This window comes from Trichomycterus rosablanca, unplaced genomic scaffold (assembly GCF_030014385.1).
Source record: "Trichomycterus rosablanca isolate fTriRos1 unplaced genomic scaffold, fTriRos1.hap1 scaffold_267, whole genome shotgun sequence".
NCBI lineage: Eukaryota > Metazoa > Chordata > Actinopteri > Siluriformes > Trichomycteridae > Trichomycterus > Trichomycterus rosablanca.
The window spans coordinates 18,453-42,500 of NW_026947095.1; the positions used below are offsets into that span (position 1 = coordinate 18,453).

General features: G+C 36.2%; 35 non-coding genes and 1 pseudogene across 35 annotated transcripts; all 36 read left to right on the plus strand.

Moving 5' to 3' along the window:
- The first annotated feature begins 4,348 nt into the window (after positions 1–4,348).
- Positions 4,349–4,467, plus strand: LOC134307366 (5S ribosomal RNA). The gene has a single exon (XR_010009880.1). It is a non-coding gene; the product is annotated as a 5S ribosomal RNA (ribosomal RNA).
- A 296-nt stretch (positions 4,468–4,763) lies between these two features.
- Positions 4,764–4,882, plus strand: LOC134307368 (5S ribosomal RNA). The gene has a single exon (XR_010009882.1). It is a non-coding gene; the product is annotated as a 5S ribosomal RNA (ribosomal RNA).
- A 381-nt stretch (positions 4,883–5,263) lies between these two features.
- Positions 5,264–5,382, plus strand: LOC134307322 (5S ribosomal RNA). Its single transcript, XR_010009842.1, has one exon. It is a non-coding gene; the product is annotated as a 5S ribosomal RNA (ribosomal RNA).
- A 280-nt stretch (positions 5,383–5,662) lies between these two features.
- Positions 5,663–5,781, plus strand: LOC134307369 (5S ribosomal RNA). Its single transcript, XR_010009883.1, has one exon. It is a non-coding gene; the product is annotated as a 5S ribosomal RNA (ribosomal RNA).
- A 633-nt stretch (positions 5,782–6,414) lies between these two features.
- Positions 6,415–6,533, plus strand: LOC134307371 (5S ribosomal RNA). The gene has a single exon (XR_010009884.1). It is a non-coding gene; the product is annotated as a 5S ribosomal RNA (ribosomal RNA).
- A 590-nt stretch (positions 6,534–7,123) lies between these two features.
- LOC134307372 (5S ribosomal RNA) lies at positions 7,124–7,242 on the plus strand. Its single transcript, XR_010009885.1, has one exon. It is a non-coding gene; the product is annotated as a 5S ribosomal RNA (ribosomal RNA).
- A 280-nt stretch (positions 7,243–7,522) lies between these two features.
- LOC134307373 (5S ribosomal RNA) lies at positions 7,523–7,641 on the plus strand. The gene has a single exon (XR_010009886.1). It is a non-coding gene; the product is annotated as a 5S ribosomal RNA (ribosomal RNA).
- Positions 7,642–8,142: 501 nt separating this feature from the next.
- On the plus strand, positions 8,143–8,261 carry LOC134307374 (5S ribosomal RNA). The gene has a single exon (XR_010009887.1). It is a non-coding gene; the product is annotated as a 5S ribosomal RNA (ribosomal RNA).
- Positions 8,262–8,553: 292 nt separating this feature from the next.
- Positions 8,554–8,672, plus strand: LOC134307375 (5S ribosomal RNA). Its single transcript, XR_010009888.1, has one exon. It is a non-coding gene; the product is annotated as a 5S ribosomal RNA (ribosomal RNA).
- A 782-nt stretch (positions 8,673–9,454) lies between these two features.
- LOC134307376 (5S ribosomal RNA) lies at positions 9,455–9,573 on the plus strand. The gene has a single exon (XR_010009889.1). It is a non-coding gene; the product is annotated as a 5S ribosomal RNA (ribosomal RNA).
- A 296-nt stretch (positions 9,574–9,869) lies between these two features.
- On the plus strand, positions 9,870–9,988 carry LOC134307377 (5S ribosomal RNA). The gene has a single exon (XR_010009890.1). It is a non-coding gene; the product is annotated as a 5S ribosomal RNA (ribosomal RNA).
- A 300-nt stretch (positions 9,989–10,288) lies between these two features.
- On the plus strand, positions 10,289–10,407 carry LOC134307378 (5S ribosomal RNA). Its single transcript, XR_010009891.1, has one exon. It is a non-coding gene; the product is annotated as a 5S ribosomal RNA (ribosomal RNA).
- A 541-nt stretch (positions 10,408–10,948) lies between these two features.
- LOC134307380 (5S ribosomal RNA) lies at positions 10,949–11,067 on the plus strand. Its single transcript, XR_010009893.1, has one exon. It is a non-coding gene; the product is annotated as a 5S ribosomal RNA (ribosomal RNA).
- A 554-nt stretch (positions 11,068–11,621) lies between these two features.
- LOC134307323 (5S ribosomal RNA) lies at positions 11,622–11,740 on the plus strand. The gene has a single exon (XR_010009843.1). It is a non-coding gene; the product is annotated as a 5S ribosomal RNA (ribosomal RNA).
- A 638-nt stretch (positions 11,741–12,378) lies between these two features.
- Positions 12,379–12,497, plus strand: LOC134307324 (5S ribosomal RNA). Its single transcript, XR_010009844.1, has one exon. It is a non-coding gene; the product is annotated as a 5S ribosomal RNA (ribosomal RNA).
- Positions 12,498–12,777: 280 nt separating this feature from the next.
- On the plus strand, positions 12,778–12,896 carry LOC134307381 (5S ribosomal RNA). Its single transcript, XR_010009894.1, has one exon. It is a non-coding gene; the product is annotated as a 5S ribosomal RNA (ribosomal RNA).
- Positions 12,897–13,373: 477 nt separating this feature from the next.
- Positions 13,374–13,492, plus strand: LOC134307325 (5S ribosomal RNA). The gene has a single exon (XR_010009845.1). It is a non-coding gene; the product is annotated as a 5S ribosomal RNA (ribosomal RNA).
- A 296-nt stretch (positions 13,493–13,788) lies between these two features.
- On the plus strand, positions 13,789–13,907 carry LOC134307382 (5S ribosomal RNA). The gene has a single exon (XR_010009895.1). It is a non-coding gene; the product is annotated as a 5S ribosomal RNA (ribosomal RNA).
- A 614-nt stretch (positions 13,908–14,521) lies between these two features.
- On the plus strand, positions 14,522–14,640 carry LOC134307383 (5S ribosomal RNA). Its single transcript, XR_010009896.1, has one exon. It is a non-coding gene; the product is annotated as a 5S ribosomal RNA (ribosomal RNA).
- Positions 14,641–15,347: 707 nt separating this feature from the next.
- On the plus strand, positions 15,348–15,466 carry LOC134307384 (5S ribosomal RNA). Its single transcript, XR_010009897.1, has one exon. It is a non-coding gene; the product is annotated as a 5S ribosomal RNA (ribosomal RNA).
- Positions 15,467–15,774: 308 nt separating this feature from the next.
- Positions 15,775–15,893, plus strand: LOC134307299 (5S ribosomal RNA). The gene has a single exon (XR_010009822.1). It is a non-coding gene; the product is annotated as a 5S ribosomal RNA (ribosomal RNA).
- A 540-nt stretch (positions 15,894–16,433) lies between these two features.
- On the plus strand, positions 16,434–16,552 carry LOC134307300 (5S ribosomal RNA). The gene has a single exon (XR_010009823.1). It is a non-coding gene; the product is annotated as a 5S ribosomal RNA (ribosomal RNA).
- A 562-nt stretch (positions 16,553–17,114) lies between these two features.
- Positions 17,115–17,225, plus strand: LOC134307334 (5S ribosomal RNA; annotated as a pseudogene).
- Positions 17,226–17,525: 300 nt separating this feature from the next.
- On the plus strand, positions 17,526–17,644 carry LOC134307301 (5S ribosomal RNA). The gene has a single exon (XR_010009824.1). It is a non-coding gene; the product is annotated as a 5S ribosomal RNA (ribosomal RNA).
- A 260-nt stretch (positions 17,645–17,904) lies between these two features.
- On the plus strand, positions 17,905–18,023 carry LOC134307302 (5S ribosomal RNA). Its single transcript, XR_010009825.1, has one exon. It is a non-coding gene; the product is annotated as a 5S ribosomal RNA (ribosomal RNA).
- Positions 18,024–18,472: 449 nt separating this feature from the next.
- LOC134307303 (5S ribosomal RNA) lies at positions 18,473–18,591 on the plus strand. Its single transcript, XR_010009826.1, has one exon. It is a non-coding gene; the product is annotated as a 5S ribosomal RNA (ribosomal RNA).
- Positions 18,592–19,169: 578 nt separating this feature from the next.
- LOC134307306 (5S ribosomal RNA) lies at positions 19,170–19,288 on the plus strand. Its single transcript, XR_010009828.1, has one exon. It is a non-coding gene; the product is annotated as a 5S ribosomal RNA (ribosomal RNA).
- A 308-nt stretch (positions 19,289–19,596) lies between these two features.
- LOC134307307 (5S ribosomal RNA) lies at positions 19,597–19,715 on the plus strand. The gene has a single exon (XR_010009829.1). It is a non-coding gene; the product is annotated as a 5S ribosomal RNA (ribosomal RNA).
- A 296-nt stretch (positions 19,716–20,011) lies between these two features.
- LOC134307308 (5S ribosomal RNA) lies at positions 20,012–20,130 on the plus strand. The gene has a single exon (XR_010009830.1). It is a non-coding gene; the product is annotated as a 5S ribosomal RNA (ribosomal RNA).
- A 481-nt stretch (positions 20,131–20,611) lies between these two features.
- Positions 20,612–20,730, plus strand: LOC134307309 (5S ribosomal RNA). The gene has a single exon (XR_010009831.1). It is a non-coding gene; the product is annotated as a 5S ribosomal RNA (ribosomal RNA).
- A 300-nt stretch (positions 20,731–21,030) lies between these two features.
- On the plus strand, positions 21,031–21,149 carry LOC134307311 (5S ribosomal RNA). The gene has a single exon (XR_010009832.1). It is a non-coding gene; the product is annotated as a 5S ribosomal RNA (ribosomal RNA).
- A 457-nt stretch (positions 21,150–21,606) lies between these two features.
- On the plus strand, positions 21,607–21,725 carry LOC134307326 (5S ribosomal RNA). Its single transcript, XR_010009846.1, has one exon. It is a non-coding gene; the product is annotated as a 5S ribosomal RNA (ribosomal RNA).
- Positions 21,726–22,041: 316 nt separating this feature from the next.
- Positions 22,042–22,160, plus strand: LOC134307330 (5S ribosomal RNA). Its single transcript, XR_010009850.1, has one exon. It is a non-coding gene; the product is annotated as a 5S ribosomal RNA (ribosomal RNA).
- A 506-nt stretch (positions 22,161–22,666) lies between these two features.
- Positions 22,667–22,785, plus strand: LOC134307312 (5S ribosomal RNA). Its single transcript, XR_010009833.1, has one exon. It is a non-coding gene; the product is annotated as a 5S ribosomal RNA (ribosomal RNA).
- A 288-nt stretch (positions 22,786–23,073) lies between these two features.
- LOC134307313 (5S ribosomal RNA) lies at positions 23,074–23,192 on the plus strand. The gene has a single exon (XR_010009834.1). It is a non-coding gene; the product is annotated as a 5S ribosomal RNA (ribosomal RNA).
- Positions 23,193–23,646: 454 nt separating this feature from the next.
- On the plus strand, positions 23,647–23,765 carry LOC134307327 (5S ribosomal RNA). The gene has a single exon (XR_010009847.1). It is a non-coding gene; the product is annotated as a 5S ribosomal RNA (ribosomal RNA).
- Positions 23,766–24,048: the final 283 nt, after the last annotated feature.

Sequence of the window (24,048 nt, forward strand, 5' to 3'; positions counted from 1 at the left end):
GAAACAAAATGGAGTGATGAACGGGCAAATTATTATCAAAAAATATGGGATGGTGAAATATATTTTAATAATGATCCAAAGCAAAAAAGAGGCGTAGCGATTTTATTAAAAAAAGGTTTTTATGACACAACAAATATAATATACACTGATAATGAAGGAAGAGTTTTAACACTCAAAATAAAAACAAAAGATAGGGATATAACAATATGTAATTTACATGCGCCAAATGAAGAAAATGAAAAGAAATTTTTTTTTGCAAATATAAGTGTTTTAATGGACACATGGAGTAACACAATATTAATTGGAGATTTTAACACTGTTTTAAAGAAAACTGATTTAGATAATTCAATGGTATTTAAAGAAGATAAAGGAAGAGATGAATTATATGCATTAATGCAAAAACATAATTTATTAGAGATATGGGAAAAAAGAAATAAGGATAAAAGAGATTTTTCAAGGAGACAAATAGTAAACGGGATATTAAAACAAAGCCGAATTGATCTATGTCTGATAAATAAACAATATGAAAATAACATCCTAAAATCAATATATAAAAAATACGCAGAAAGTGACCATGAAATTTTAGAAATCAAATTAAACCTGATCGATGTAGAAAGAGGACCTGGTACCTGGATTTTAAATACAGAGATTTTAAAAGATTGGATTTTTAAAATAGAAATCGAGAACATTATTTTAAATAATCTAGATTGTGACCTGTTTATAGAAAATAAAAGGATATGGTGGGATAATGTAAAGAGGGATATTAAAATACATGCAATCAGATACTCGAGAAAAATCCAAAAAACAAAAAGAGACAACGAAATGAAAATTAGAAAAGATTTGCAGAAGGAGCTGGAAAAATGGACAAATGATGAAGGAGAATTAGAAAAAATTATCCAATTAGAAGAAGCACTAAAAGAAATAATAGAGGAAAAATGTAAAGGGGCTATGATTAGAAGCAGAACAAAATATACAATAGATGGAGAAAAATGTAATAAATTCTTTTTTGATCTAGAAAAAACAAAGAGAAATGCAGATTTAATTAAAAATATAAAAAGAAAAGATGGGAAAATAATAGATGAAAAAGAAAAGATTTTAAAGGAAGTATACAATTTCTATGAGGAACTTTTTAAAAATAAAAGAATAAATAAAGAAGAAGAAACATTTTTAAATGAAAAAATAAAAATTAAACTAACAGAGGAAAATAAAGAAATATGTGATGAGGAAATCACTGAAAACGAAATAGAAAAAGCAATAGACAGCCTTAATAATGGAAAAAGCCCAGGCCTAGACGGTTTACCATCAGAATTTTATAAAACTTTTAAATCTATTTTAACACCAATATTACTTACCGTTTTTAAAGAAATTCAAGAAAACGGGCAGTTAACAGAAAGTATGAAAAAAGGTTTAATTAAAATCATATATAAAAAGAAAGGAAACAAAAATGATTTGAAAAATTTTAGACCAATAAGCCTCCTAAATACGGATTACAAAATTTTAGCAAAGGTTTTAGCAAACAGACTAAAAGAGATTTTACCACAAATTATAACAACAAACCAGACATACAGTGTGTTGGGGAGGGACATCTCAGATACAGTGAGTAACATAAGAGATACGATATGGTACATGAAAGGAAAAAACATAGAGGGATACCTAGTAAGCATTGACTTTGAAAAAGCATTTGATAGAATAGAACATGACTACCTTTTCAATCTTTTAGAAACACTGGGGTTTGGAGAATATTTTAAAAGCTGGCTAAAAATTTTATATACAAATACTATGAGTTGTGTAAAAGTTAATGGTTTTTTAACAGAGTTTATTCCAATAAAAAGATCAATAAGACAAGGATGCCCTTTGTCAGCATTACTGTATACACTAGCTGCTGAACCACTAGGGCTTGCAATTAATGAAGAAAGAAGCATAAAAGGGATTTTAATGAACAAAACGGAACAAAAAATTTTTCAATATGCCGACGATACAACTTTTATACTGCGTGACATCGAGAGCGTACATAATGCAATAAACATTTTAAAACAATTCTGTGAAGGGTCGGGAGCAAAAATCAATATGGAGAAATCAGTTTACATAAAAATAGGAAAAGCACAAAATTTGCCAAACACAATACCTTTTAAAGAAGAAAACAGTTTTAAAATTTTAGGCATTAGGATGGGAGACACTGAGAAAAAAGATAGAGAAATAATCTGGGAAGATATTTTAATTAAAATGAAAACAAGATTAAACTTTTGGAAAATGAGGCAATTATTTTTAGGGGGGAAAATTTTAATTCTCAACACTTTGTTTCTCTCTAAAGCATGGTACGCTCTAAATGTCACCAGTGTCCCACAGTGGGTTTTAAAACAAATAAAAGCTTTTATCGTCGACTTTCTATGGGATGGTAAACCGTCTAAAATAGCATATAATTCAATAATAGGACCGAAAAAGAAGGGAGGCCTGGGTTTAATCGATATAGAAACAAGAGTAAAAGCTATGAGAGTAAAAGTAATAAGAAAATTTTTAGATGAAAACAAACAAGGATGGAAAGAATATTTTAGAATAATTTTAAATAAATGTGGAGGAGAAGATTTAAAAACAAACACTCTATACATGAGATTAAAAGAAGACATGACACAAGAAATACCAGAGTTTTATAAAGAGGTTTTAAAAGCATGGGGTGATTTTATGGATTTTATTGTTTTTATTCCAAATGGAAAGGAACAAATCATGAATCAACCCCTCTTTTTTAACCCAAACATAAAAATTGAAAGCAAGGAGATACCTATTAAGAGATGGTTCCAAGCAGGAATAAAACAAGTAAAAGATATTTTTTATGAAGTAATACCTGGTTTTTTACCTACACAAGCATGCTATGATCTAATCAACGAAAAAGAAGTAAAAATACACATTAAGCAAGTTGAAAAACACTATCAACAAATAAAACAAGCGATACCATCTGAATGGATGAAAGAAATTGAGGAAAATAAAAAAGAAGAAAAAAATCATGAACCCAAAATAAAAGTACGAACAAAAAAGACAACAAAAGAATTTGAAGAATGTAAACTAAAAACTATATATGAATTATTACTAGAAAAGATGTGGATAGAGCCCAAAGCAAATGCATACTGGAGCAGGCTATTTCCAGATCTAGAAGTTAAAAACATCTGGAAAAATACATATCAGAAACTTAAAAACCTACAATTGGAAAACTTTGATTTTTTATTGAAACATAATACAATTTTTAATGAACTAAGACTATACAAAATAAATTTATCAGAAACTCCAATATGCAAAATATGTTTTAAGGAAGATGAAGGTCTAAAACATATGTTCTTTTATTGTAATGAACTAAAATGTTTTAATGCAAAACTGCAAAAGATAACAGCACACTTTTTAGAAGACACAGAAGAAAAACAACCTGCATGGGAACCCTTGTTACTATTTGGAAACAAAACAAAATCAAATAACACGTTTGTTTTAAATCTCATTTTATCAGTTGCAAGGTACTCTATACACATCCGCAGAACAATAACAAAACAAAAAGGGATAATTTTACCAATATGTCGAATTTTTAAACAAAAACTTCAGAATACTTTTAAAGATTTATATTATTATTTTTATAATGAATCAAAATTACTAGAGTTTGAAGAACTGGTGGTAAGAAACAATCCTTTCATTGATTTTAATTGGAAAGAATGTAATATTATTTTACCGGATTGTTTTTAAAAACATGTAATGTTATTAAATGAACCTGGTAATTTAACAAAGCAATGTTTTTAATATGAACAGAAAAGTATTGTTGTAACTTTCAATGTATTTATGCTTTTACTGTACTTATGTGAATGATTGCTAAATTAAATAAAAAAAAAAAAAAAAAAAAAAAAAAAAAAAAAAAAAAAAAAAAAAAAAAAATCTCGTCCGATCTCAGAAGCCAAGCAGGGTTGGGCTCAGTCAGTACCTAGATGGGAGACCGCCTGGGAATACTGAGTGCTGTAAGCTTTTTATTTTTTGGTTTCAGCCCCATTCATGAAGTGTCATTTAGCTGTTAGCTAGCATAATAAAGTATCTATCTATCTATCTATCTATCTATCTATCTATCTATCTATCTATCTATCTATCTATCTATCTATCTATCTATCTATCTATCTATCTATCTATCTATCTATCTATCTATCTATCTATCTATCTATCTATCTATCTATCTATCTATCTATCTATCTATCTATCTATCTATCTATCTATCTATCTATCTATCTATAAAAGGCCTTCCAATGTAAATCCAGCCCAGATAGCTGGCTAGCACTCAGATAGCTGGCTGACTAGCTATAACAGGCCTTTAAATCCAGCTTCTTTCGCTTACGGCCAAACCACCTTGGGAACGCCTGATCTCGTCCGATCTCAGAAGCCAAGCAGGGTTGGGCTCAGTCAGTACCTAGATGGGAGACTGCCTGGGAATACTGAGTGCTGTAAGCTTTTTATTTTTGAGTTTCAGCCCCATTCATGAAGTGTCATTTAGCAGTTAGCTAGCATAATAAAGGATCTATCTATCTATCTATCTATCTATCTATCTATCTATCTATCTATCTATCTATCTATCTATCTATCTATCTATCTATCTATCTATCTATCTATCTATCTATCTATCTATCTATCTATCTATCTATCTAATCTATGAAAGGCCTTCCAATGTAATTCCAGCCCAGATAGCTGGCTAGCACTCAGATAGCTGGCTGACTAGCTATAACAGGCCTTTAAATCCAGCTTCTTTCGCTTACGGCCAAACCACCTTGGGAACGCCTGATCTCGTCCGATCTCAGAAGCCAAGCAGGGTTGGGCTCAGTCAGTACCTAGATGGGAGACTGCCTGGGAATACTGAGTGCTGTAAGCTTTTTATTTTTGAGTTTCAGCCCCATTCATGAAGTGTCATTTAGCAGTTAGCTAGCATAATAAAGGATCTATCTATCTATCTATCTATCTATCTATCTATCTATCTATCTATCTATCTATCTATCTATCTATCTATCTATCTATCTATCTATCTATCTATCTATCTAATCTATCTATCTATCTATCTATCTATCTATCTATCTATCTATCTATCTATCTATCTATCTATCTATCTATCTATCTATCTATCTATCTATCTATCTATCTATCTATCTATCTAATCTATGAAAGGCCTTCCAATGTAATTCCAGCCCAGATAGCTGGCTAGCACTCAGATAGCTGGCTGACTAGCTATAACAGGCCTTTAAATCCAGCTTCTTTCGCTTACGGCCAAACCACCTTGGGAATGCCTGATCTCGTCCGATCTCAGAAGCCAAGCAGGGTTGGGCTCAGTCAGTACCTAGATGGGAGACTGCCTGGGAATACTGAGTGCTGTAAGCTTTTTATTTTTGAGTTTCAGCCCCATTCATGAAGTGTCATTTAGCAGTTAGCTAGCATAATAAAGGATCTATCTATCTATCTATCTATCTATCTATCTATCTATCTATCTATCTATCTATCTATCTATCTATCTATCTATCTATCTATCTATCTATCTATCTATCTATCTATCTATCTAATCTATGAAAGGCCGTCCAATGTAATTCCAGCCCAGATAGCTGGCTAGCACTCAGATAGCTGGCTGACTAGCTATAACAGGCCTTTAAATCCAGCTTCTTTCGCTTACGGCCAAACCACCTTGGGAACGCCTGATCTCGTCCGATCTCAGAAGCCAAGCAGGGTTGGGCTCAGTCAGTACCTAGATGGGAGACTGCCTGGGAATACTGAGTGCTGTAAGCTTTTTATTTTTGAGTTTCAGCCCCATTCATGAAGTGTCATTTAGCAGTTAGCTAGCATAATAAAGGATCTATCTATCTATCTATCTATCTATCTATCTATCTATCTATCTATCTATCTATCTATCTATCTATCTATCTATCTATCTATCTATCTATCTATCTATCTATCTATCTATCTATCTATCTATCTATCTATCTATCTATCTATCTAATCTATCTATCTATCTATCTATCTATCTATCTATCTATCTATCTATCTATCTATCTATCTATCTATCTATCTATCTATCTATCTATCTATCTATCTATCTATCTATCTATCTAATCTATCTATCTATCTATCTACCTACCTACCTACCTACCTACCTACCTACCTACCTACCTACCTACCTACCTACCTACCTACCTACCTACCTATCTATCTATCTATCTATCTATCTATCTATCTATCTATCTATCTATCTATCTATCTATCTATCTATCTATCTATCTATCTATCTATCTATCTATCTATCTATCTATCTATCTATCTATCTATGAAAGGCCTTCCAATGTAATTCCAGCCCAGATAGCTGGCTAGCACTCAGATAGCTGGCTGACTAGCTATAACAGGCCTTTAAATCCAGCTTCTTTCGCTTACGGCCAAACCACCTTGGGAACGCCTGATCTCGTCCGATCTCAGAAGCCAAGCAGGGTTGGGCTCAGTCAGTACCTAGATGGGAGACTGCCTGGGAATACTGAGTGCTGTAAGCTTTTTATTTTTGAGTTTCAGCCCCATTCATGAAGTGTCATTTAGCAGTTAGCTAGCATAATAAAGGATCTATCTATCTATCTATCTATCTATCTATCTATCTATCTATCTATCTATCTATCTATCTATCTATCTATCTATCTATCTATCTATCTAATCTATCTATCTATCTATCTATCTATCTATCTATCTATCTATCTATCTATCTATCTATCTATCTATCTACCTACCTACCTACCTACCTACCTACCTACCTACCTACCTATCTATCTATCTATCTATCTATCTATCTATCTATCTATCTATCTATCTATCTATCTATCTATCTATCTATCTATCTATCTATCTAATCTATCTATCTATCTATCTATCTATCTATCTATCTATCTATCTATCTATCTATCTATCTATCTATCTACCTATCTATCTATCTATCTATCTATCTATCTATCTATCTATCTATCTATCTATCTATCTATCTATCTATCTAATCTATGAAAGGCCGTCCAATGTAATTCCAGCCCAGATAGCTGGCTAGCACTCAGATAGCTGGCTGACTAGCTATAACAGGCCTTTAAATCCAGCTTCTTTCGCTTACGGCCAAACCACCTTGGGAACGCCTGATCTCGTCCGATCTCAGAAGCCAAGCAGGGTTGGGCTCAGTCAGTACCTAGATGGGAGACTGCCTGGGAATACTGAGTGCTGTAAGCTTTTTATTTTTGAGTTTCAGCCCCATTCATGAAGTGTCATTTAGCAGTTAGCTAGCATAATAAAGGATCTATCTATCTATCTATCTATCTATCTATCTATCTATCTATCTATCTATCTATCTATCTATCTATCTATCTATCTATCTATCTATCTATCTATCTATCTATCTATCTATCTAATCTATGAAAGGCCGTCCAATGTAATTCCAGCCCAGATAGCTGGCTAGCACTCAGATAGCTGGCTGACTAGCTATAACAGGCCTTTAAATCCAGCTTCTTTCGCTTACGGCCAAACCACCTTGGGAACGCCTGATCTCGTCCGATCTCAGAAGCCAAGCAGGGTTGGGCTCAGTCAGTACCTAGATGGGAGACTGCCTGGGAATACTGAGTGCTGTAAGCTTTTTATTTTTGAGTTTCAGCCCCATTCATGAAGTGTCATTTAGCAGTTAGCTAGCATAATAAAGGATCTATCTATCTATCTATCTATCTATCTATCTATCTATCTATCTATCTATCTATCTATCTATCTATCTATCTATCTATCTATCTATCTATCTATCTATCTATCTATCTATCTATCTATCTATCTATCTAATCTATCTATCTATCTATCTATCTATCTATCTATCTATCTATCTATCTATCTATCTATCTACCTACCTACCTACCTACCTACCTACCTACCTACCTACCTACCTACCTACCTACCTACCTATCTATCTATCTATCTATCTATCTATCTATCTATCTATCTATCTATCTATCTATCTATCTATCTATCTATCTATCTATCTATCTAATCTATGAAAGGCCGTCCAATGTAATTCCAGCCCAGATAGCTGGCTAGCACTCAGATAGCTGGCTGACTAGCTATAACAGGCCTTTAAATCCAGCTTCTTTCGCTTACGGCCAAACCACCTTGGGAACGCCTGATCTCGTCCGATCTCAGAAGCCAAGCAGGGTTGGGCTCAGTCAGTACCTAGATGGGAGACTGCCTGGGAATACTGAGTGCTGTAAGCTTTTTATTTTTGAGTTTCAGCCCCATTCATGAAGTGTCATTTAGCAGTTAGCTAGCATAATAAAGGATCTATCTATCTATCTATCTATCTATCTATCTATCTATCTATCTATCTATCTATCTATCTATCTATCTATCTATCTATCTATCTATCTATCTATCTATCTATCTATCTATCTATCTATCTATCTAATCTATGAAAGGCCGTCCAATGTAATTCCAGCCCAGATAGCTGGCTAGCACTCAGATAGCTGGCTGACTAGCTATAACAGGCCTTTAAATCCAGCTTCTTTCGCTTACGGCCAAACCACCTTGGGAACGCCTGATCTCGTCCGATCTCAGAAGCCAAGCAGGGTTGGGCTCAGTCAGTACCTAGATGGGAGACTGCCTGGGAATACTGAGTGCTGTAAGCTTTTTATTTTTGAGTTTCAGCCCCATTCATGAAGTGTCATTTAGCAGTTAGCTAGCATAATAAAGGATCTATCTATCTATCTATCTATCTATCTATCTATCTATCTATCTATCTATCTATCTATCTATCTATCTATCTATCTATCTATCTATCTATCTATCTATCTATCTATCTATCTATCTATCCTATCTATCTAATCTATCTATCTATCTATCTATCTATCTATCTATCTATCTATCTATCTATCTATCTATCTATCTATCTATCTATCTATCTATCTATCTATCTATCTATCTATCTATCTATCTATCTATCTATCTATCTATCTATCTATCTATCTATCTATCTATCTATCTATCTATCTATCTATCTATCTAATCTATCTATCTATCTATCTATCTACCTACCTACCTACCTACCTACCTACCTACCTACCTACCTACCTACCTACCTACCTACCTACCTACCTACCTACCTATCTATCTATCTATCTATCTATCTATCTATCTATCTATCTACCTACCTACCTACCTACCTACCTACCTATCTATCTATCTATCTATCTATCTATCTATCTATCTATCTATCTATCTATCTATCTATCTATCTATCTATCTATCTATCTATCTATCTATCTATCTATCTATCTATCTATCTATCTATCTATCTATCTATCTATCTATCTATGAAAGGCCTTCCAATGTAATTCCAGCCCAGATAGCTGGCTAGCACTCAGATAGCTGGCTGACTAGCTATAACAGGCCTTTAAATCCAGCTTCTTTCGCTTACGGCCAAACCACCTTGGGAACGCCTGATCTCGTCCGATCTCAGAAGCCAAGCAGGGTTGGGCTCAGTCAGTACCTAGATGGGAGACTGCCTGGGAATACTGAGTGCTGTAAGCTTTTTATTTTTGAGTTTCAGCCCCATTCATGAAGTGTCATTTAGCAGTTAGCTAGCATAATAAAGGATCTATCTATCTATCTATCTATCTATCTATCTATCTATCTATCTATCTATCTATCTATCTATCTATCTATCTATCTATCTATCTATCTATCTATCTATCTATCTATCTATCTATCTATCTATCTATCTAATCTATGAAAGGCCGTCCAATGTAATTCCAGCCCAGATAGCTGGCTAGCACTCAGATAGCTGGCTGACTAGCTATAACAGGCCTTTAAATCTAGCTTCTTTCGCTTACGGCCAAACCACCTTGGGAACGCCTGATCTCGTCCGATCTCAGAAGCCAAGCAGGGTTGGGCTCAGTCAGTACCTAGATGGGAGACTGCCTGGGAATACTGAGTGCTGTAAGCTTTTTATTTTTGAGTTTCAGCCCCATTCATGAAGTGTCATTTAGCAGTTAGCTAGCATAATAAAGGATCTATCTATCTATCTATCTATCTATCTATCTATCTATCTATCTATCTATCTATCTATCTATCTATCTATCTATCTATCTATCTATCTATCTATCTATCTATCTATCTATCTATCTATCTATCTATCTATCTAATCTATGAAAGGCCGTCCAATGTAATTCCAGCCCAGATAGCTGGCTAGCACTCAGATAGCTGGCTGACTAGCTATAACAGGCCTTTAAATCCAGCTTATTTCGCTTACGGCCAAACCACCTTGGGAACGCCTGATCTCGTCCGATCTCAGAAGCCAAGCAGGGTTGGGCTCAGTCAGTACCTAGATGGGAGACTGCCTGGGAATACTGAGTGCTGTAAGCTTTTTATTTTTGAGTTTCAGCCCCATTCATGAAGTGTCATTTAGCAGTTAGCTAGCATAATAAAGGATCTATCTATCTATCTATCTATCTATCTATCTATCTATCTATCTATCTATCTATCTATCTATCTATCTATCTATCTATCTATCTATCTATCTATCTATCTATCTATCTATCTATCTATCTATCTATCTCTATCTACCTACCTACCTACCTACCTACCTACCTACCTACCTACCTACCTACCTACCTACCTACCTACCTACCTACCTACCTACCTACCTACCTACCTACCTACCTACCTACCTACCTACCTACCTACCTACCTACCTACCTATCTATCTATCTATCTATCTATCTATCTATCTATCTATCTATCTATCTATCTATCTATCTATCTATCTATCTATCTATCTATCTATCTATCTATCTATCTATCTATCTATGAAAGGCCTTCCGATGTAAGTCCAGCCCAGATAGCTGGCTAGCACTCAGATAGCTGGCTGACTAGCTATAACAGGCCTTTAAATCCAGCTTCTTTCGCTTACGGCCAAACCACCTTGGGAACGCCTGATCTCGTCCGATCTCAGAAGCCAAGCAGGGTTGGGCTCAGTCAGTACCTAGATGGGAGACTGCCTGGGAATACTGAGTGCTGTAAGCTTTTTATTTTTGAGTTTCAGCCCCATTCATGAAGTGTCATTTAGCAGTTAGCTAGCATAATAAAGGATCTATCTATCTATCTATCTATCTATCTATCTATCTATCTATCTATCTATCTATCTATCTATCTATCTATCTATCTATCTATCTATCTATCTATCTATCTATCTATCTAATCTATCTATCTATCTATCTATCTATCTATCTATCTATCTATCTATCTATCTATCTATCTATCTATCTATCTACCTACCTACCTACCTACCTATCTATCTATCTATCTATCTATCTATCTATCTATCTATCTATCTATCTATCTATCTATCTATCTATCTATCTAATCTATCTATCTATCTATCTATCTATCTATCTATCTATCTATCTATCTATCTATCTATCTATCTATCTATCTATCTATCTATCTATCTATCTATCTATCTATCTATCTATCTAATCTATGAAAGGCCGTCCAATGTAATTCCAGCCCAGATAGCTGGCTAGCACTCAGATAGCTGGCTGACTAGCTATAACAGGCCTTTAAATCCAGCTTCTTTCGCTTACGGCCAAACCACCTTGGGAATGCCTGATCTCGTCCGATCTCAGAAGCCAAGCAGGGTTGGGCTCAGTCAGTACCTAGATGGGAGACTGCCTGGGAATACTGAGTGCTGTAAGCTTTTTATTTTTGAGTTTCAGCCCCATTCATGAAGTGTCATTTAGCAGTTAGCTAGCATAATAAAGGATCTATCTATCTATCTATCTATCTATCTATCTATCTATCTATCTATCTATCTATCTATCTATCTATCTATCTATCTATCTATCTATCTATCTAATCTATCTATCTATCTATCTATCTATCTATCTATCTATCTATCTATCTATCTATCTATCTATCTACCTACCTACCTACCTACCTATCTATCTATCTATCTATCTATCTATCTATCTATCTATCTATCTATCTATCTATCTATCTATCTATCTATCTATCTATCTATCTATCTATCTATCTATCTATCTATATATCTATCTAATCTATCTATCTATCTATCTATCTATCTATCTATCTATCTATCTATCTATCTATCTATCTATCTATCTATCTATCTACCTATCTATCTATCTATCTATCTATCTATCTATCTATCTATCTATCTATCTATCTATCTATCTATCTATCTATCTATCTATCTATCTATCTATCTATCTAATCTATGAAAGGCCGTCCAATGTAATTCCAGCCCAGATAGCTGGCTAGCACTCAGATAGCTGGCTGACTAGCTATAACAGGCCTTTAAATCCAGCTTCTTTCGCTTACGGCCAAACCACCTTGGGAATGCCTGATCTCGTCCGATCTCAGAAGCCAAGCAGGGTTGGGCTCAGTCAGTACCTAGATGGGAGACTGCCTGGGAATACTGAGTGCTGTAAGCTTTTTATTTTTGAGTTTCAGCCCCATTCATGAAGTGTCATTTAGCAGTTAGCTAGCATAATAAAGGATCTATCTATCTATCTATCTATCTATCTATCTATCTATCTATCTATCTATCTATCTATCTATCTATCTATCTATCTATCTATCTATCTATCTATCTATCTATCTATCTATCTAATCTATGAAAGGCCGTCCAATGTAATTCCAGCCCAGATAGCTGGCTAGCACTCAGATAGCTGGCTGACTAGCTATAACAGGCCTTTAAATCCAGCTTCTTTCGCTTACGGCCAAACCACCTTGGGAACGCCTGATCTCGTCCGATCTCAGAAGCCAAGCAGGGTTGGGCTCAGTCAGTACCTAGATGGGAGACTGCCTGGGAATACTGAGTGCTGTAAGCTTTTTATTTTTGAGTTTCAGCCCCATTCATGAAGTGTCATTTAGCAGTTAGCTAGCATAATAAAGGATCTATCTATCTATCTATCTATCTATCTATCTATCTATCTATCTATCTATCTATCTATCTATCTATCTATCTATCTATCTATCTATCTATCTATCTATCTATCTATCTATCTATCTAATCTATCTATCTATCTATCTATCTATCTATCTATCTATCTATCTATCTATCTATCTACCTACCTACCTACCTACCTACCTACCTACCTACCTACCTACCTACCTACCTATCTATCTATCTATCTATCTATCTATCTATCTATCTATCTATCTATCTATCTATCTATCTATCTATCTATCTATCTATCTATCTAATCTATGAAAGGCCTTCCAATGTAATTCCTGCCCAGATAGCTGGCTAGCACTCAGATAGCTGGCTGACTAGCTATAACAGGCCTTTAAATCCAGCTTCTTTCGCTTACGGCCAAACCACCTTGGGAATGCCTGATCTCGTCCGATCTCAGAAGCCAAGCAGGGTTGGGCTCAGTCAGTACCTAGATGGGAGACTGCCTGGGAATACTGAGTGCTGTAAGCTTTTTATTTTTGAGTTTCAGCCCCATTCATGAAGTGTCATTTAGCAGTTAGCTAGCATAATAAAGGATCTATCTATCTATCTATCTATCTATCTATCTATCTATCTATCTATCTATCTATCTATCTATCTATCTATCTATCTATCTATCTATCTATCTATCTATCTATCTATCTATCTATCTATCTATCTATCTAATCTATGAAAGGCCGTCCAATGTAATTCCAGCCCAGATAGCTGGCTAGCACTCAGATAGCTGGCTGACTAGCTATAACAGGCCTTTAAATCCAGCTTCTTTCGCTTACGGCCAAACCACCTTGGGAACGCCTGATCTCGTCCGATCTCAGAAGCCAAGCAGGGTTGGGCTCAGTCAGTACCTAGATGGGAGACTGCCTGGGAATACTGAGTGCTGTAAGCTTTTTATTTTTGAGTTTCAGCCCCATTCATGAAGTGTCATTTAGCAGTTAGCTAGCATAATAAAGGATCTATCTATCTATCTATCTATCTATCTATCTATCTATCTATCTATCTATCTATCTATCTATCTATCTATCTATCTATCTATCTATCTATCTATCTATCTAATCTATCTATCTATCTATCTATCTATCTATCTATCTATCTATCTATCTATCTATCTATCTATCTATCTATCTATCTATCTATCTATCTAATCTATCTATCTATCTATCTACCTACCTACCTACCTATCTATCTATCTATCTATCTATCTATCTATCTATCTATCTATCTATCTATCTATCTATCTATCTATCTACCTACCTACCTACCTACCTACCTACCTACCTACCTACCTACCTACCTACCTACCTACCTATCTATCTATCTATCTATCTATCTATCTATCTATCTATCTATCTATCTATCTATCTATCTATCTATCTATCTATCTATCTATCTATCTATCTAATCTATGAAAGGCCGTCCAATGTAATTCCAGCCCAGATAGCTGGCTAGCACTCAGATAGCTGGCTGACTAGCTATAACAGGCCTTTAAATCCAGCTTCTTTCGCTTACGGCCAAACCACCTTGGGAACGCCTGATCTCGTCCGATCTCAGAAGCCAAGCAGGGTTGGGCTCAGTCAGTACCTAGATGGGAGACTGCCTGGGAATACTGAGTGCTGTAAGCTTTTTATTTTTGAGTTTCAGCCCCATTCATGAAGTGTCATTTAGCAGTTAGCTAGCATAATAAAGGATCTATCTATCTATCTATCTATCTATCTATCTATCTATCTATCTATCTATCTATCTATCTATCTATCTATCTATCTATCTATCTATCTATCTATCTATCTATCTATCTAATCTATCTATCTATCTATCTATCTATCTATCTATCTATCTATCTATCTATCTATCTATCTATCTATCTATCTATCTATCTATCTAATCTATCTATCTATCTATCTATCTACCTACCTACCTACCTACCTATCTATCTATCTATCTATCTATCTATCTATCTATCTATCTATCTATCTATCTATCTATCTATCTATCTATCTATCTATCTATCTATCTATCTATCTATCTATCTAATCTATCTATCTATCTATCTATCTATCTATCTATCTATCTATCTATCTATCTATCTATCTATCTATCTATCTATCTACCTACCTACCTACCTACCTACCTACCTACCTACCTACCTACCTACCTACCTACCTACCTACCTATCTATCTATCTATCTATCTATCTATCTATCTATCTATCTATCTATCTATCTATCTAATCTATGAAAGGCCGTCCAATGTAATTCCAGCCCAGATAGCTGGCTAGCACTCAGATAGCTGGCTGACTAGCTATAACAGGCCTTTAAATCCAGCTTCTTTCGCTTACGGCCAAACCACCTTGGGAACGCCTGATCTCGTCCGATCTCAGAAGCCAAGCAGGGTTGGGCTCAGTCAGTACCTAGATGGGAGACTGCCTGGGAATACTGAGTGCTGTAAGCTTTTTATTTTTGAGTTTCAGCCCCATTCATGAAGTGTCATTTAGCAGTTAGCTAGCATAATAAAGGATCTATCTATCTATCTATCTATCTATCTATCTATCTATCTATCTATCTATCTATCTATCTATCTATCTATCTATCTATCTATCTATCTATCTATCTATCTATCTATCTATCTATCTATCTATCTATCTATCTATCTATCTAATCTATGAAAGGCCGTCCAATGTAATTCCAGCCCAGATAGCTGGCTAGCACTCAGATAGCTGGCTGACTAGCTATAACAGGCCTTTAAATCCAGCTTCTTTCGCTTACGGCCAAACCACCTTGGGAACGCCTGATCTCGTCCGATCTCAGAAGCCAAGCAGGGTTGGGCTCAGTCAGTACCTAGATGGGAGACTGCCTGGGAATACTGAGTGCTGTAAGCTTTTTATTTTTGAGTTTCAGCCCCATTCATGAAGTGTCATTTAGCAGTTAGCTAGCATAATAAAGGATCTATCTATCTATCTATCTATCTATCTATCTATCTATCTATCTATCTATCTATCTATCTATCTATCTATCTATCTATCTATCTATCTATCTATCTATCTATCTATCTATCTATCTAATCTATCTATCTATCTATCTATCTATCTATCTATCTATCTATCTACCTACCTACCTACCTACCTACCTACCTACCTACCTACCTACCTACCTACCTACCTACCTACCTACCTACCTACCTACCTACCTACCTACCTACCTACCTACCTACCTATCTATCTATCTATCTATCTATCTATCTATCTATCTATCTATCTATCTATCTATCTATCTATCTATCTATCTATCTATCTATCTATCTATCTATCTATCTATCTATCTATGAAAGGCCTTCCAATGTAATTCCAGCCCAGATAGCTGGCTAGCACTCAGATAGCTGGCTGACTAGCTATAACAGGCCTTTAAATCCAGCTTCTTTCGCTTACGGCCAAACCACCTTGGGAACGCCTGATCTCGTCCGATCTCAGAAGCCAAGCAGGGTTGGGCTCAGTCAGTACCTAGATGGGAGACTGCCTGGGAATACTGAGTGCTGTAAGCTTTTTATTTTTGAGTTTCAGCCCCATTCATGAAGTGTCATTTAGCAGTTAGCTAGCATAATAAAGGATCTATCTATCTATCTATCTATCTATCTATCTATCTATCTATCTATCTATCTATCTATCTATCTATCTATCTATCTATCTATCTATCTATCTATCTATCTAATCTATCTATCTATCTATCTATCTATCTATCTATCTATCTATCTATCTATCTATCTATCTATCTATCTACCTACCTACCTACCTACCTATCTATCTATCTATCTATCTATCTATCTATCTATCTATCTATCTATCTATCTATCTAATCTATCTATCTATCTATCTATCTATCTATCTATCTATCTATCTATCTATCTATCTATCTATCTATCTATCTATCTATCTACCTATCTATCTATCTATCTATCTATCTATCTATCTATCTATCTATCTATCTATCTATCTATCTATCTAATCTATGAAAGGCCGTCCAATGTAATTCCAGCCCAGATAGCTGGCTAGCACTCAGATAGCTGGCTGACTAGCTATAACAGGCCTTTAAATCCAGCTTCTTTCGCTTACGGCCAAACCACCTTGGGAACGCCTGATCTCGTCCGATCTCAGAAGCCAAGCAGGGTTGGGCTCAGTCAGTACCTAGATGGGAGACAATACTGAGTGCTGTAAGCTTTTTATTTTTGAGTTTCAGCCCCATTCATGAAGTGTCATTTAGCAGTTAGCTAGCATAATAAAGGATCTATCTATCTATCTATCTATCTATCTATCTATCTATCTATCTATCTATCTATCTATCTATCTATCTATCTATCTATCTATCTATCTATCTATCTATCTATCTATCTATCTATCTATCTATCTATCTATCTAATCTATGAAAGGCCGTCCAATGTAATTCCAGCCCAGATAGCTGGCTAGCACTCAGATAGCTGGCTGACTAGCTATAACAGGCCTTTAAATCTAGCTTCTTTCGCTTACGGCCAAACCACCTTGGGAACGCCTGATCTCGTCCGATCTCAGAAGCCAAGCAGGGTTGGGCTCAGTCAGTACCTAGATGGGAGACTGCCTGGGAATACTGAGTGCTGTAAGCTTTTTATTTTTGAGTTTCAGCCCCATTCATGAAGTGTCATTTAGCAGTTAGCTAGCATAATAAAGGATCTATCTATCTATCTATCTATCTATCTATCTATCTATCTATCTATCTATCTATCTATCTATCTATCTATCTATCTATCTATCTATCTATCTAATCTATGAAAGGCCGTCCAATGTAATTCCAGCCCAGATAGCTGGCTAGCACTCAGATAGCTGGCTGACTAGCTATAACAGGCCTTTAAATCCAGCTTCTTTCGCTTACGGCCAAACCACCTTGGGAACGCCTGATCTCGTCCGATCTCAGAAGCCAAGCAGGGTTGGGCTCAGTCAGTACCTAGATGGGAGACTGCCTGGGAATACTGAGTGCTGTAAGCTTTTTATTTTTGAGTTTCAGCCCCATTCATGAAGTGTCATTTAGCAGTTAGCTAGCATAATAAAGGATCTATCTATCTATCTATCTATCTATCTATCTATCTATCTATCTATCTATCTATCTATCTATCTATCTATCTATCTATCTATCTATCTATCTATCTATCTATCTAATCTATCTATCTATCTATCTATCTATCTATCTATCTATCTATCTATCTACCTACCTACCTACCTACCTACCTACCTACCTACCTACCTACCTACCTACCTACCTATCTATCTATCTATCTATCTATCTATCTATCTATCTATCTATCTATCTATCTATCTATCTATCTATCTATCTAATCTATGAAAGGCCGTCCAATGTAATTCCAGCCCAGATAGCTGGCTAGCACTCAGATAGCTGGCTGACTAGCTATAACAGGCCTTTAAATCCAGCTTCTTTCGCTTACGGCCAAACCACCTTGGGAACGCCTGATCTCGTCCGATCTCAGAAGCCAAGCAGGGTTGGGCTCAGTCAGTACCTAGATGGGAGACTGCCTGGGAATACTGAGTGCTGTAAGCTTTTTATTTTTGAGTTTCAGCCCCATTCATGAAGTGTCATTTAGCAGTTAGCTAGCATAATAAAGGATCTATCTATCTATCTATCTATCTATCTATCTATCTATCTATCTATCTATCTATCTATCTATCTATCTATCTATCTATCTATCTATCTATCTATCTATCTATCTATCTATCTATCTATCTAATCTATCTATCTATCTATCTATCTATCTATCTATCTATCTATCTACCTACCTACCTACCTACCTATCTATCTATCTATCTATCTATCTATCTATCTATCTATCTATCTATCTATCTATCTATCTATCTATCTATCTATCTAATCTATCTATCTATCTATCTATCTATCTATCTATCTATCTATCTATCTATCTATCTATCTATCTATCTACCTATCTATCTATCTATCTATCTATCTATCTATCTATCTATCTATCTATCTATCTATCTATCTATCTATCTATCTATCTAATCTATGAAAGGCCGTCCAATGTAATTCCAGCCCAGATAGCTGGCTAGCACTCAGATAGCTGGCTGACTAGCTATAACAGGCCTTTAAATCCAGCTTCTTTCGCTTACGGCCAAACCACCTTGGGAACGCCTGATCTCGTCCGATCTCAGAAGCCAAGCAGGGTTGGGCTCAGTCAGTACCTAGATGGGAGACTGCCTGGGAATACTGAGTGCTGTAAGCTTTTTATTTTTGAGTTTCAGCCCCATTCATGAAGTGTCATTTAGCAGTTAGCTAGCATAATAAAGGATCTATCTATCTATCTATCTATCTATCTATCTATCTATCTATCTATCTATCTATCTATCTATCTATCTATCTATCTATCTATCTATCTATCTATCTATCTATCTATCTATCTATCTATCTATCTATCTATCTATCTATCTAATCTATGAAAGGCCGTCCAATGTAATTCCAGCCCAGATAGCTGGCTAGCACTCAGATAGCTGGCTGACTAGCTATAACAGGCCTTTAAATCTAGCTTCTTTCGCTTACGGCCAAACCACCTTGGGAACGCCTGATCTCGTCCGATCTCAGAAGCCAAGCAGGGTTGGGCTCAGTCAGTACCTAGATGGGAGACTGCCTGGGAATACTGAGTGCTGTAAGCTTTTTATTTTTGAGTTTCAGCCCCATTCATGAAGTGTCATTTAGCAGTTAGCTAGCATAATAAAGGATCTATCTATCTATCTATCTATCTATCTATCTATCTATCTATCTATCTATCTATCTATCTATCTATCTATCTATCTATCTATCTATCTATCTATCTATCTATCTATCTATCTATCTATCTATCTATCTAATCTATGAAAGGCCGTCCAATGTAATTCCAGCCCAGATAGCTGGCTAGCACTCAGATAGCTGGCTGACTAGCTATAACAGGCCTTTAAATCCAGCTTCTTTCGCTTACGGCCAAACCACCTTGGGAACGCCTGATCTCGTCCGATCTCAGAAGCCAAGCAGGGTTGGGCTCAGTCAGTACCTAGATGGGAGACTGCCTGGGAATACTGAGTGCTGTAAGCTTTTTATACACACGCGAGACAGATTCTATCTATCTATCTATCTACCTACCTACCTACCTACCTACCTACCTACCTACCTATCATCTATCTATCTATCTATCTATCTATCTATCTATCTATCTATCTATCTATCTATCTATCTATCTATCTATCTATCTATCTATCTATCTATCTATCTATCTATCTATCTATCTATCTAATCTATCTATCTATCTATCTATCTATCTATCTATCTATCTACCTACCTACCTACCTACCTACCTACCTACCTACCTACCTACCTACCTACCTATCTATCTATCTATCTATCTATCTATCTATCTATCTATCTATCTATCTATCTATCTATCTATCTATCTATCTATCTATCTATCTATCTAATCTATGAAAGGCCGTCCAATGTAATTCCAGCCCAGATAGCTGGCTAGCACTCAGATAGCTGGCTGACTAGCTATAACAGGCCTTTAAATCCAGCTTCTTTCGCTTACGGCCAAACCACCTTGGGAACGCCTGATCTCGTCCGATCTCAGAAGCCAAGCAGGGTTGGGCTCAGTCAGTACCTAGATGGGAGACTGCCTGGGAATACTGAGTGCTGTAAGCTTTTTATTTTTGAGTTTCAGCCCCATTCATGAAGTGTCATTTAGCAGTTAGCTAGCATAATAAAGGATCTATCTATCTATCTATCTATCTATCTATCTATCTATCTATCTATCTATCTATCTATCTATCTATCTATCTATCTATCTATCTATCTATCTATCTATCTATCTATCTATCTATCTATCTATCTATCTATCTAATCTATGAAAGGCCGTCCAATGTAATTCCAGCCCAGATAGCTGGCTAGCACTCAGATAGCTGGCTGACTAGCTATAACAGGCCTTTAAATCCAGCTTCTTTCGCTTACGGCCAAACCACCTTGGGAACGCCTGATCTCGTCCGATCTCAGAAGCCAAGCAGGGTTGGGCTCAGTCAGTACCTAGATGGGAGACTGCCTGGGAATACTGAGTGCTGTAAGCTTTTTATTTTTGAGTTTCAGCCCCATTCATGAAGTGTCATTTAGCAGTTAGCTAGCATAATAAAGGATCTATCTATCTATCTATCTATCTATCTATCTATCTATCTATCTATCTATCTATCTATCTATCTATCTATCTATCTATCTATCTATCTATCTATCTATCTATCTATCTAATCTATCTATCTATCTATCTATCTATCTATCTATCTATCTATCTATCTATCTATCTACCTACCTACCTACCTACCTACCTACCTACCTACCTACCTACCTACCTACCTATCTATCTATCTATCTATCTATCTATCTATCTATCTATCTATCTATCTATCTATCTATCTATCTATCTATCTAATCTATGAAAGGCCTTCCAATGTAATTCCTGCCCAGATAGCTGGCTAGCACTCAGATAGCTGGCTGACTAGCTATAACAGGCCTTTAAATCCAGCTTCTTTCGCTTACGGCCAAACCACCTTGGGAATGCCTGATCTCGTCCGATCTCAGAAGCCAAGCAGGGTTGGGCTCAGTCAGTACCTAGATGGGAGACTGCCTGGGAATACTGAGTGCTGTAAGCTTTTTATTTTTGAGTTTCAGCCCCATTCATGAAGTGTCATTTAGCAGTTAGCTAGCATAATAAAGGATCTATCTATCTATCTATCTATCTATCTATCTATCTATCTATCTATCTATCTATCTATCTATCTATCTATCTATCTATCTATCTATCTATCTATCTATCTATCTATCTATCTATCTATCTATCTATCTATCTATCTATCTATCTATCTAATCTATGAAAGGCCGTCCAATGTAATTCCAGCCCAGATAGCTGGCTAGCACTCAGATAGCTGGCTGACTAGCTATAACAGGCCTTTAAATCCAGCTTCTTTCGCTTACGGCCAAACCACCTTGGGAACGCCTGATCTCGTCCGATCTCAGAAGCCAAGCAGGGTTGGACTCAGTCAGTACCTAGATGGGAGACTGCCTGGGAATACTGAGTGCTGTAAGCTTTTTATTTTTGAGTTTCAGCCCCATTCATGAAGTGTCATTTAGCAGTTAGCTAGCATAATAAAGGATCTATCTATCTATCTATCTATCTATCTATCTATATATCTATCTATCTATCTATCTATCTATCTATCTATCTATCTATCTATCTATCTATCTATCTATCTATCTATCTATCTATCTATCTATCTAATCTATCTATCTATCTATCTATCTATCTATCTATCTATCTATCTATCTATCTATCTATCTAATCTATCTATCTATCTATCTATCTACCTACCTACCTACCTACCTACCTACCTACCTACCTACCTACCTACCTACCTACCTATCTATCTATCTATCTATCTATCTATCTATCTATCTATCTATCTATCTATCTATCTATCTATCTATCTATCTAATCTATGAAAGGCCGTCCAATGTAATTCCAGCCCAGATAGCTGGCTAGCACTCAGATAGCTGGCTGACTAGCTATAACAGGCCTTTAAATCTAGCTTCTTTCGCTTACGGCCAAACCACCTTGGGAACGCCTGATCTCGTCCGATCTCAGAAGCCAAGCAGGGTTGGGCTCAGTCAGTACCTAGATGGGAGACTGCCTGGGAATACTGAGTGCTGTAAGCTTTTTATTTTTGAGTTTCAGCCCCATTCATGAAGTGTCATTTAGCAGTTAGCTAGCATAATAAAGGATCTATCTATCTATCTATCTATCTATCTATCTATCTATCTATCTATCTATCTATCTATCTATCTATCTATCTATCTATCTATCTATCTATCTATCTATCTATCTATCTATCTATCTATCTAATCTATGAAAGGCCGTCCAATGTAATTCCAGCCCAGATAGCTGGCTAGCACTCAGATAGCTGGCTGACTAGCTATAACAGGCCTTTAAATCCAGCTTCTTTCGCTTACGGCCAAACCACCTTGGGAACGCCTGATCTCGTCCGATCTCAGAAGCCAAGCAGGGTTGGGCTCAGTCAGTACCTAGATGGGAGACTGCCTGGGAATACTGAGTGCTGTAAGCTTTTTATTTTTGAGTTTCAGCCTACCTACCTACCTACCTACCTACCTACCTACCTACCTACCTACCTACCTATCTATCTATCTATCTATCTATCTATCTATCTATCTATCTATCTATCTATCTATCTATCTATCTATCTATCTATCTATCTAATCTATCTATCTATCTATCTATCTATCTATCTATCTATCTATCTATCTATCTATCTACCTACCTACCTACCTACCTACCTACCTACCTACCTACCTACCTACCTACCTACCTACCTACCTATCTATCTATCTATCTATCTATCTATCTATCTATCTATCTATCTATCTATCTATCTATCTATCTATCTATCTATCTATCTAATCTATGAAAGGCCTTCCAATGTAATTCCTGCCCAGATAGCTGGCTAGCACTCAGATAGCTGGCTGACTAGCTATAACAGGCCTTTAAATCCAGCTTCTTTCGCTTACGGCCAAACCACCTTGGGAATGCCTGATCTCGTCCGATCTCAGAAGCCAAGCAGGGTTGGGCTCAGTCAGTACCTAGATGGGAGACTGCCTGGGAATACTGAGTGCTGTAAGCTTTTTATTTTTGAGTTTCAGCCCCATTCATGAAGTGTCATTTAGCAGTTAGCTAGCATAATAAAGGATCTATCTATCTATCTATCTATCTATCTATCTATCTATCTATCTATCTATCTATCTATCTATCTATCTATCTATCTATCTATCTATCTATCTATCTATCTATCTATCTATCTATCTATCTATCTATCTAATCTATGAAAGGCCGTCCAATGTAATTCCAGCCCAGATAGCTGGCTAGCACTCAGATAGCTGGCTGACTAGCTATAACAGGCCTTTAAA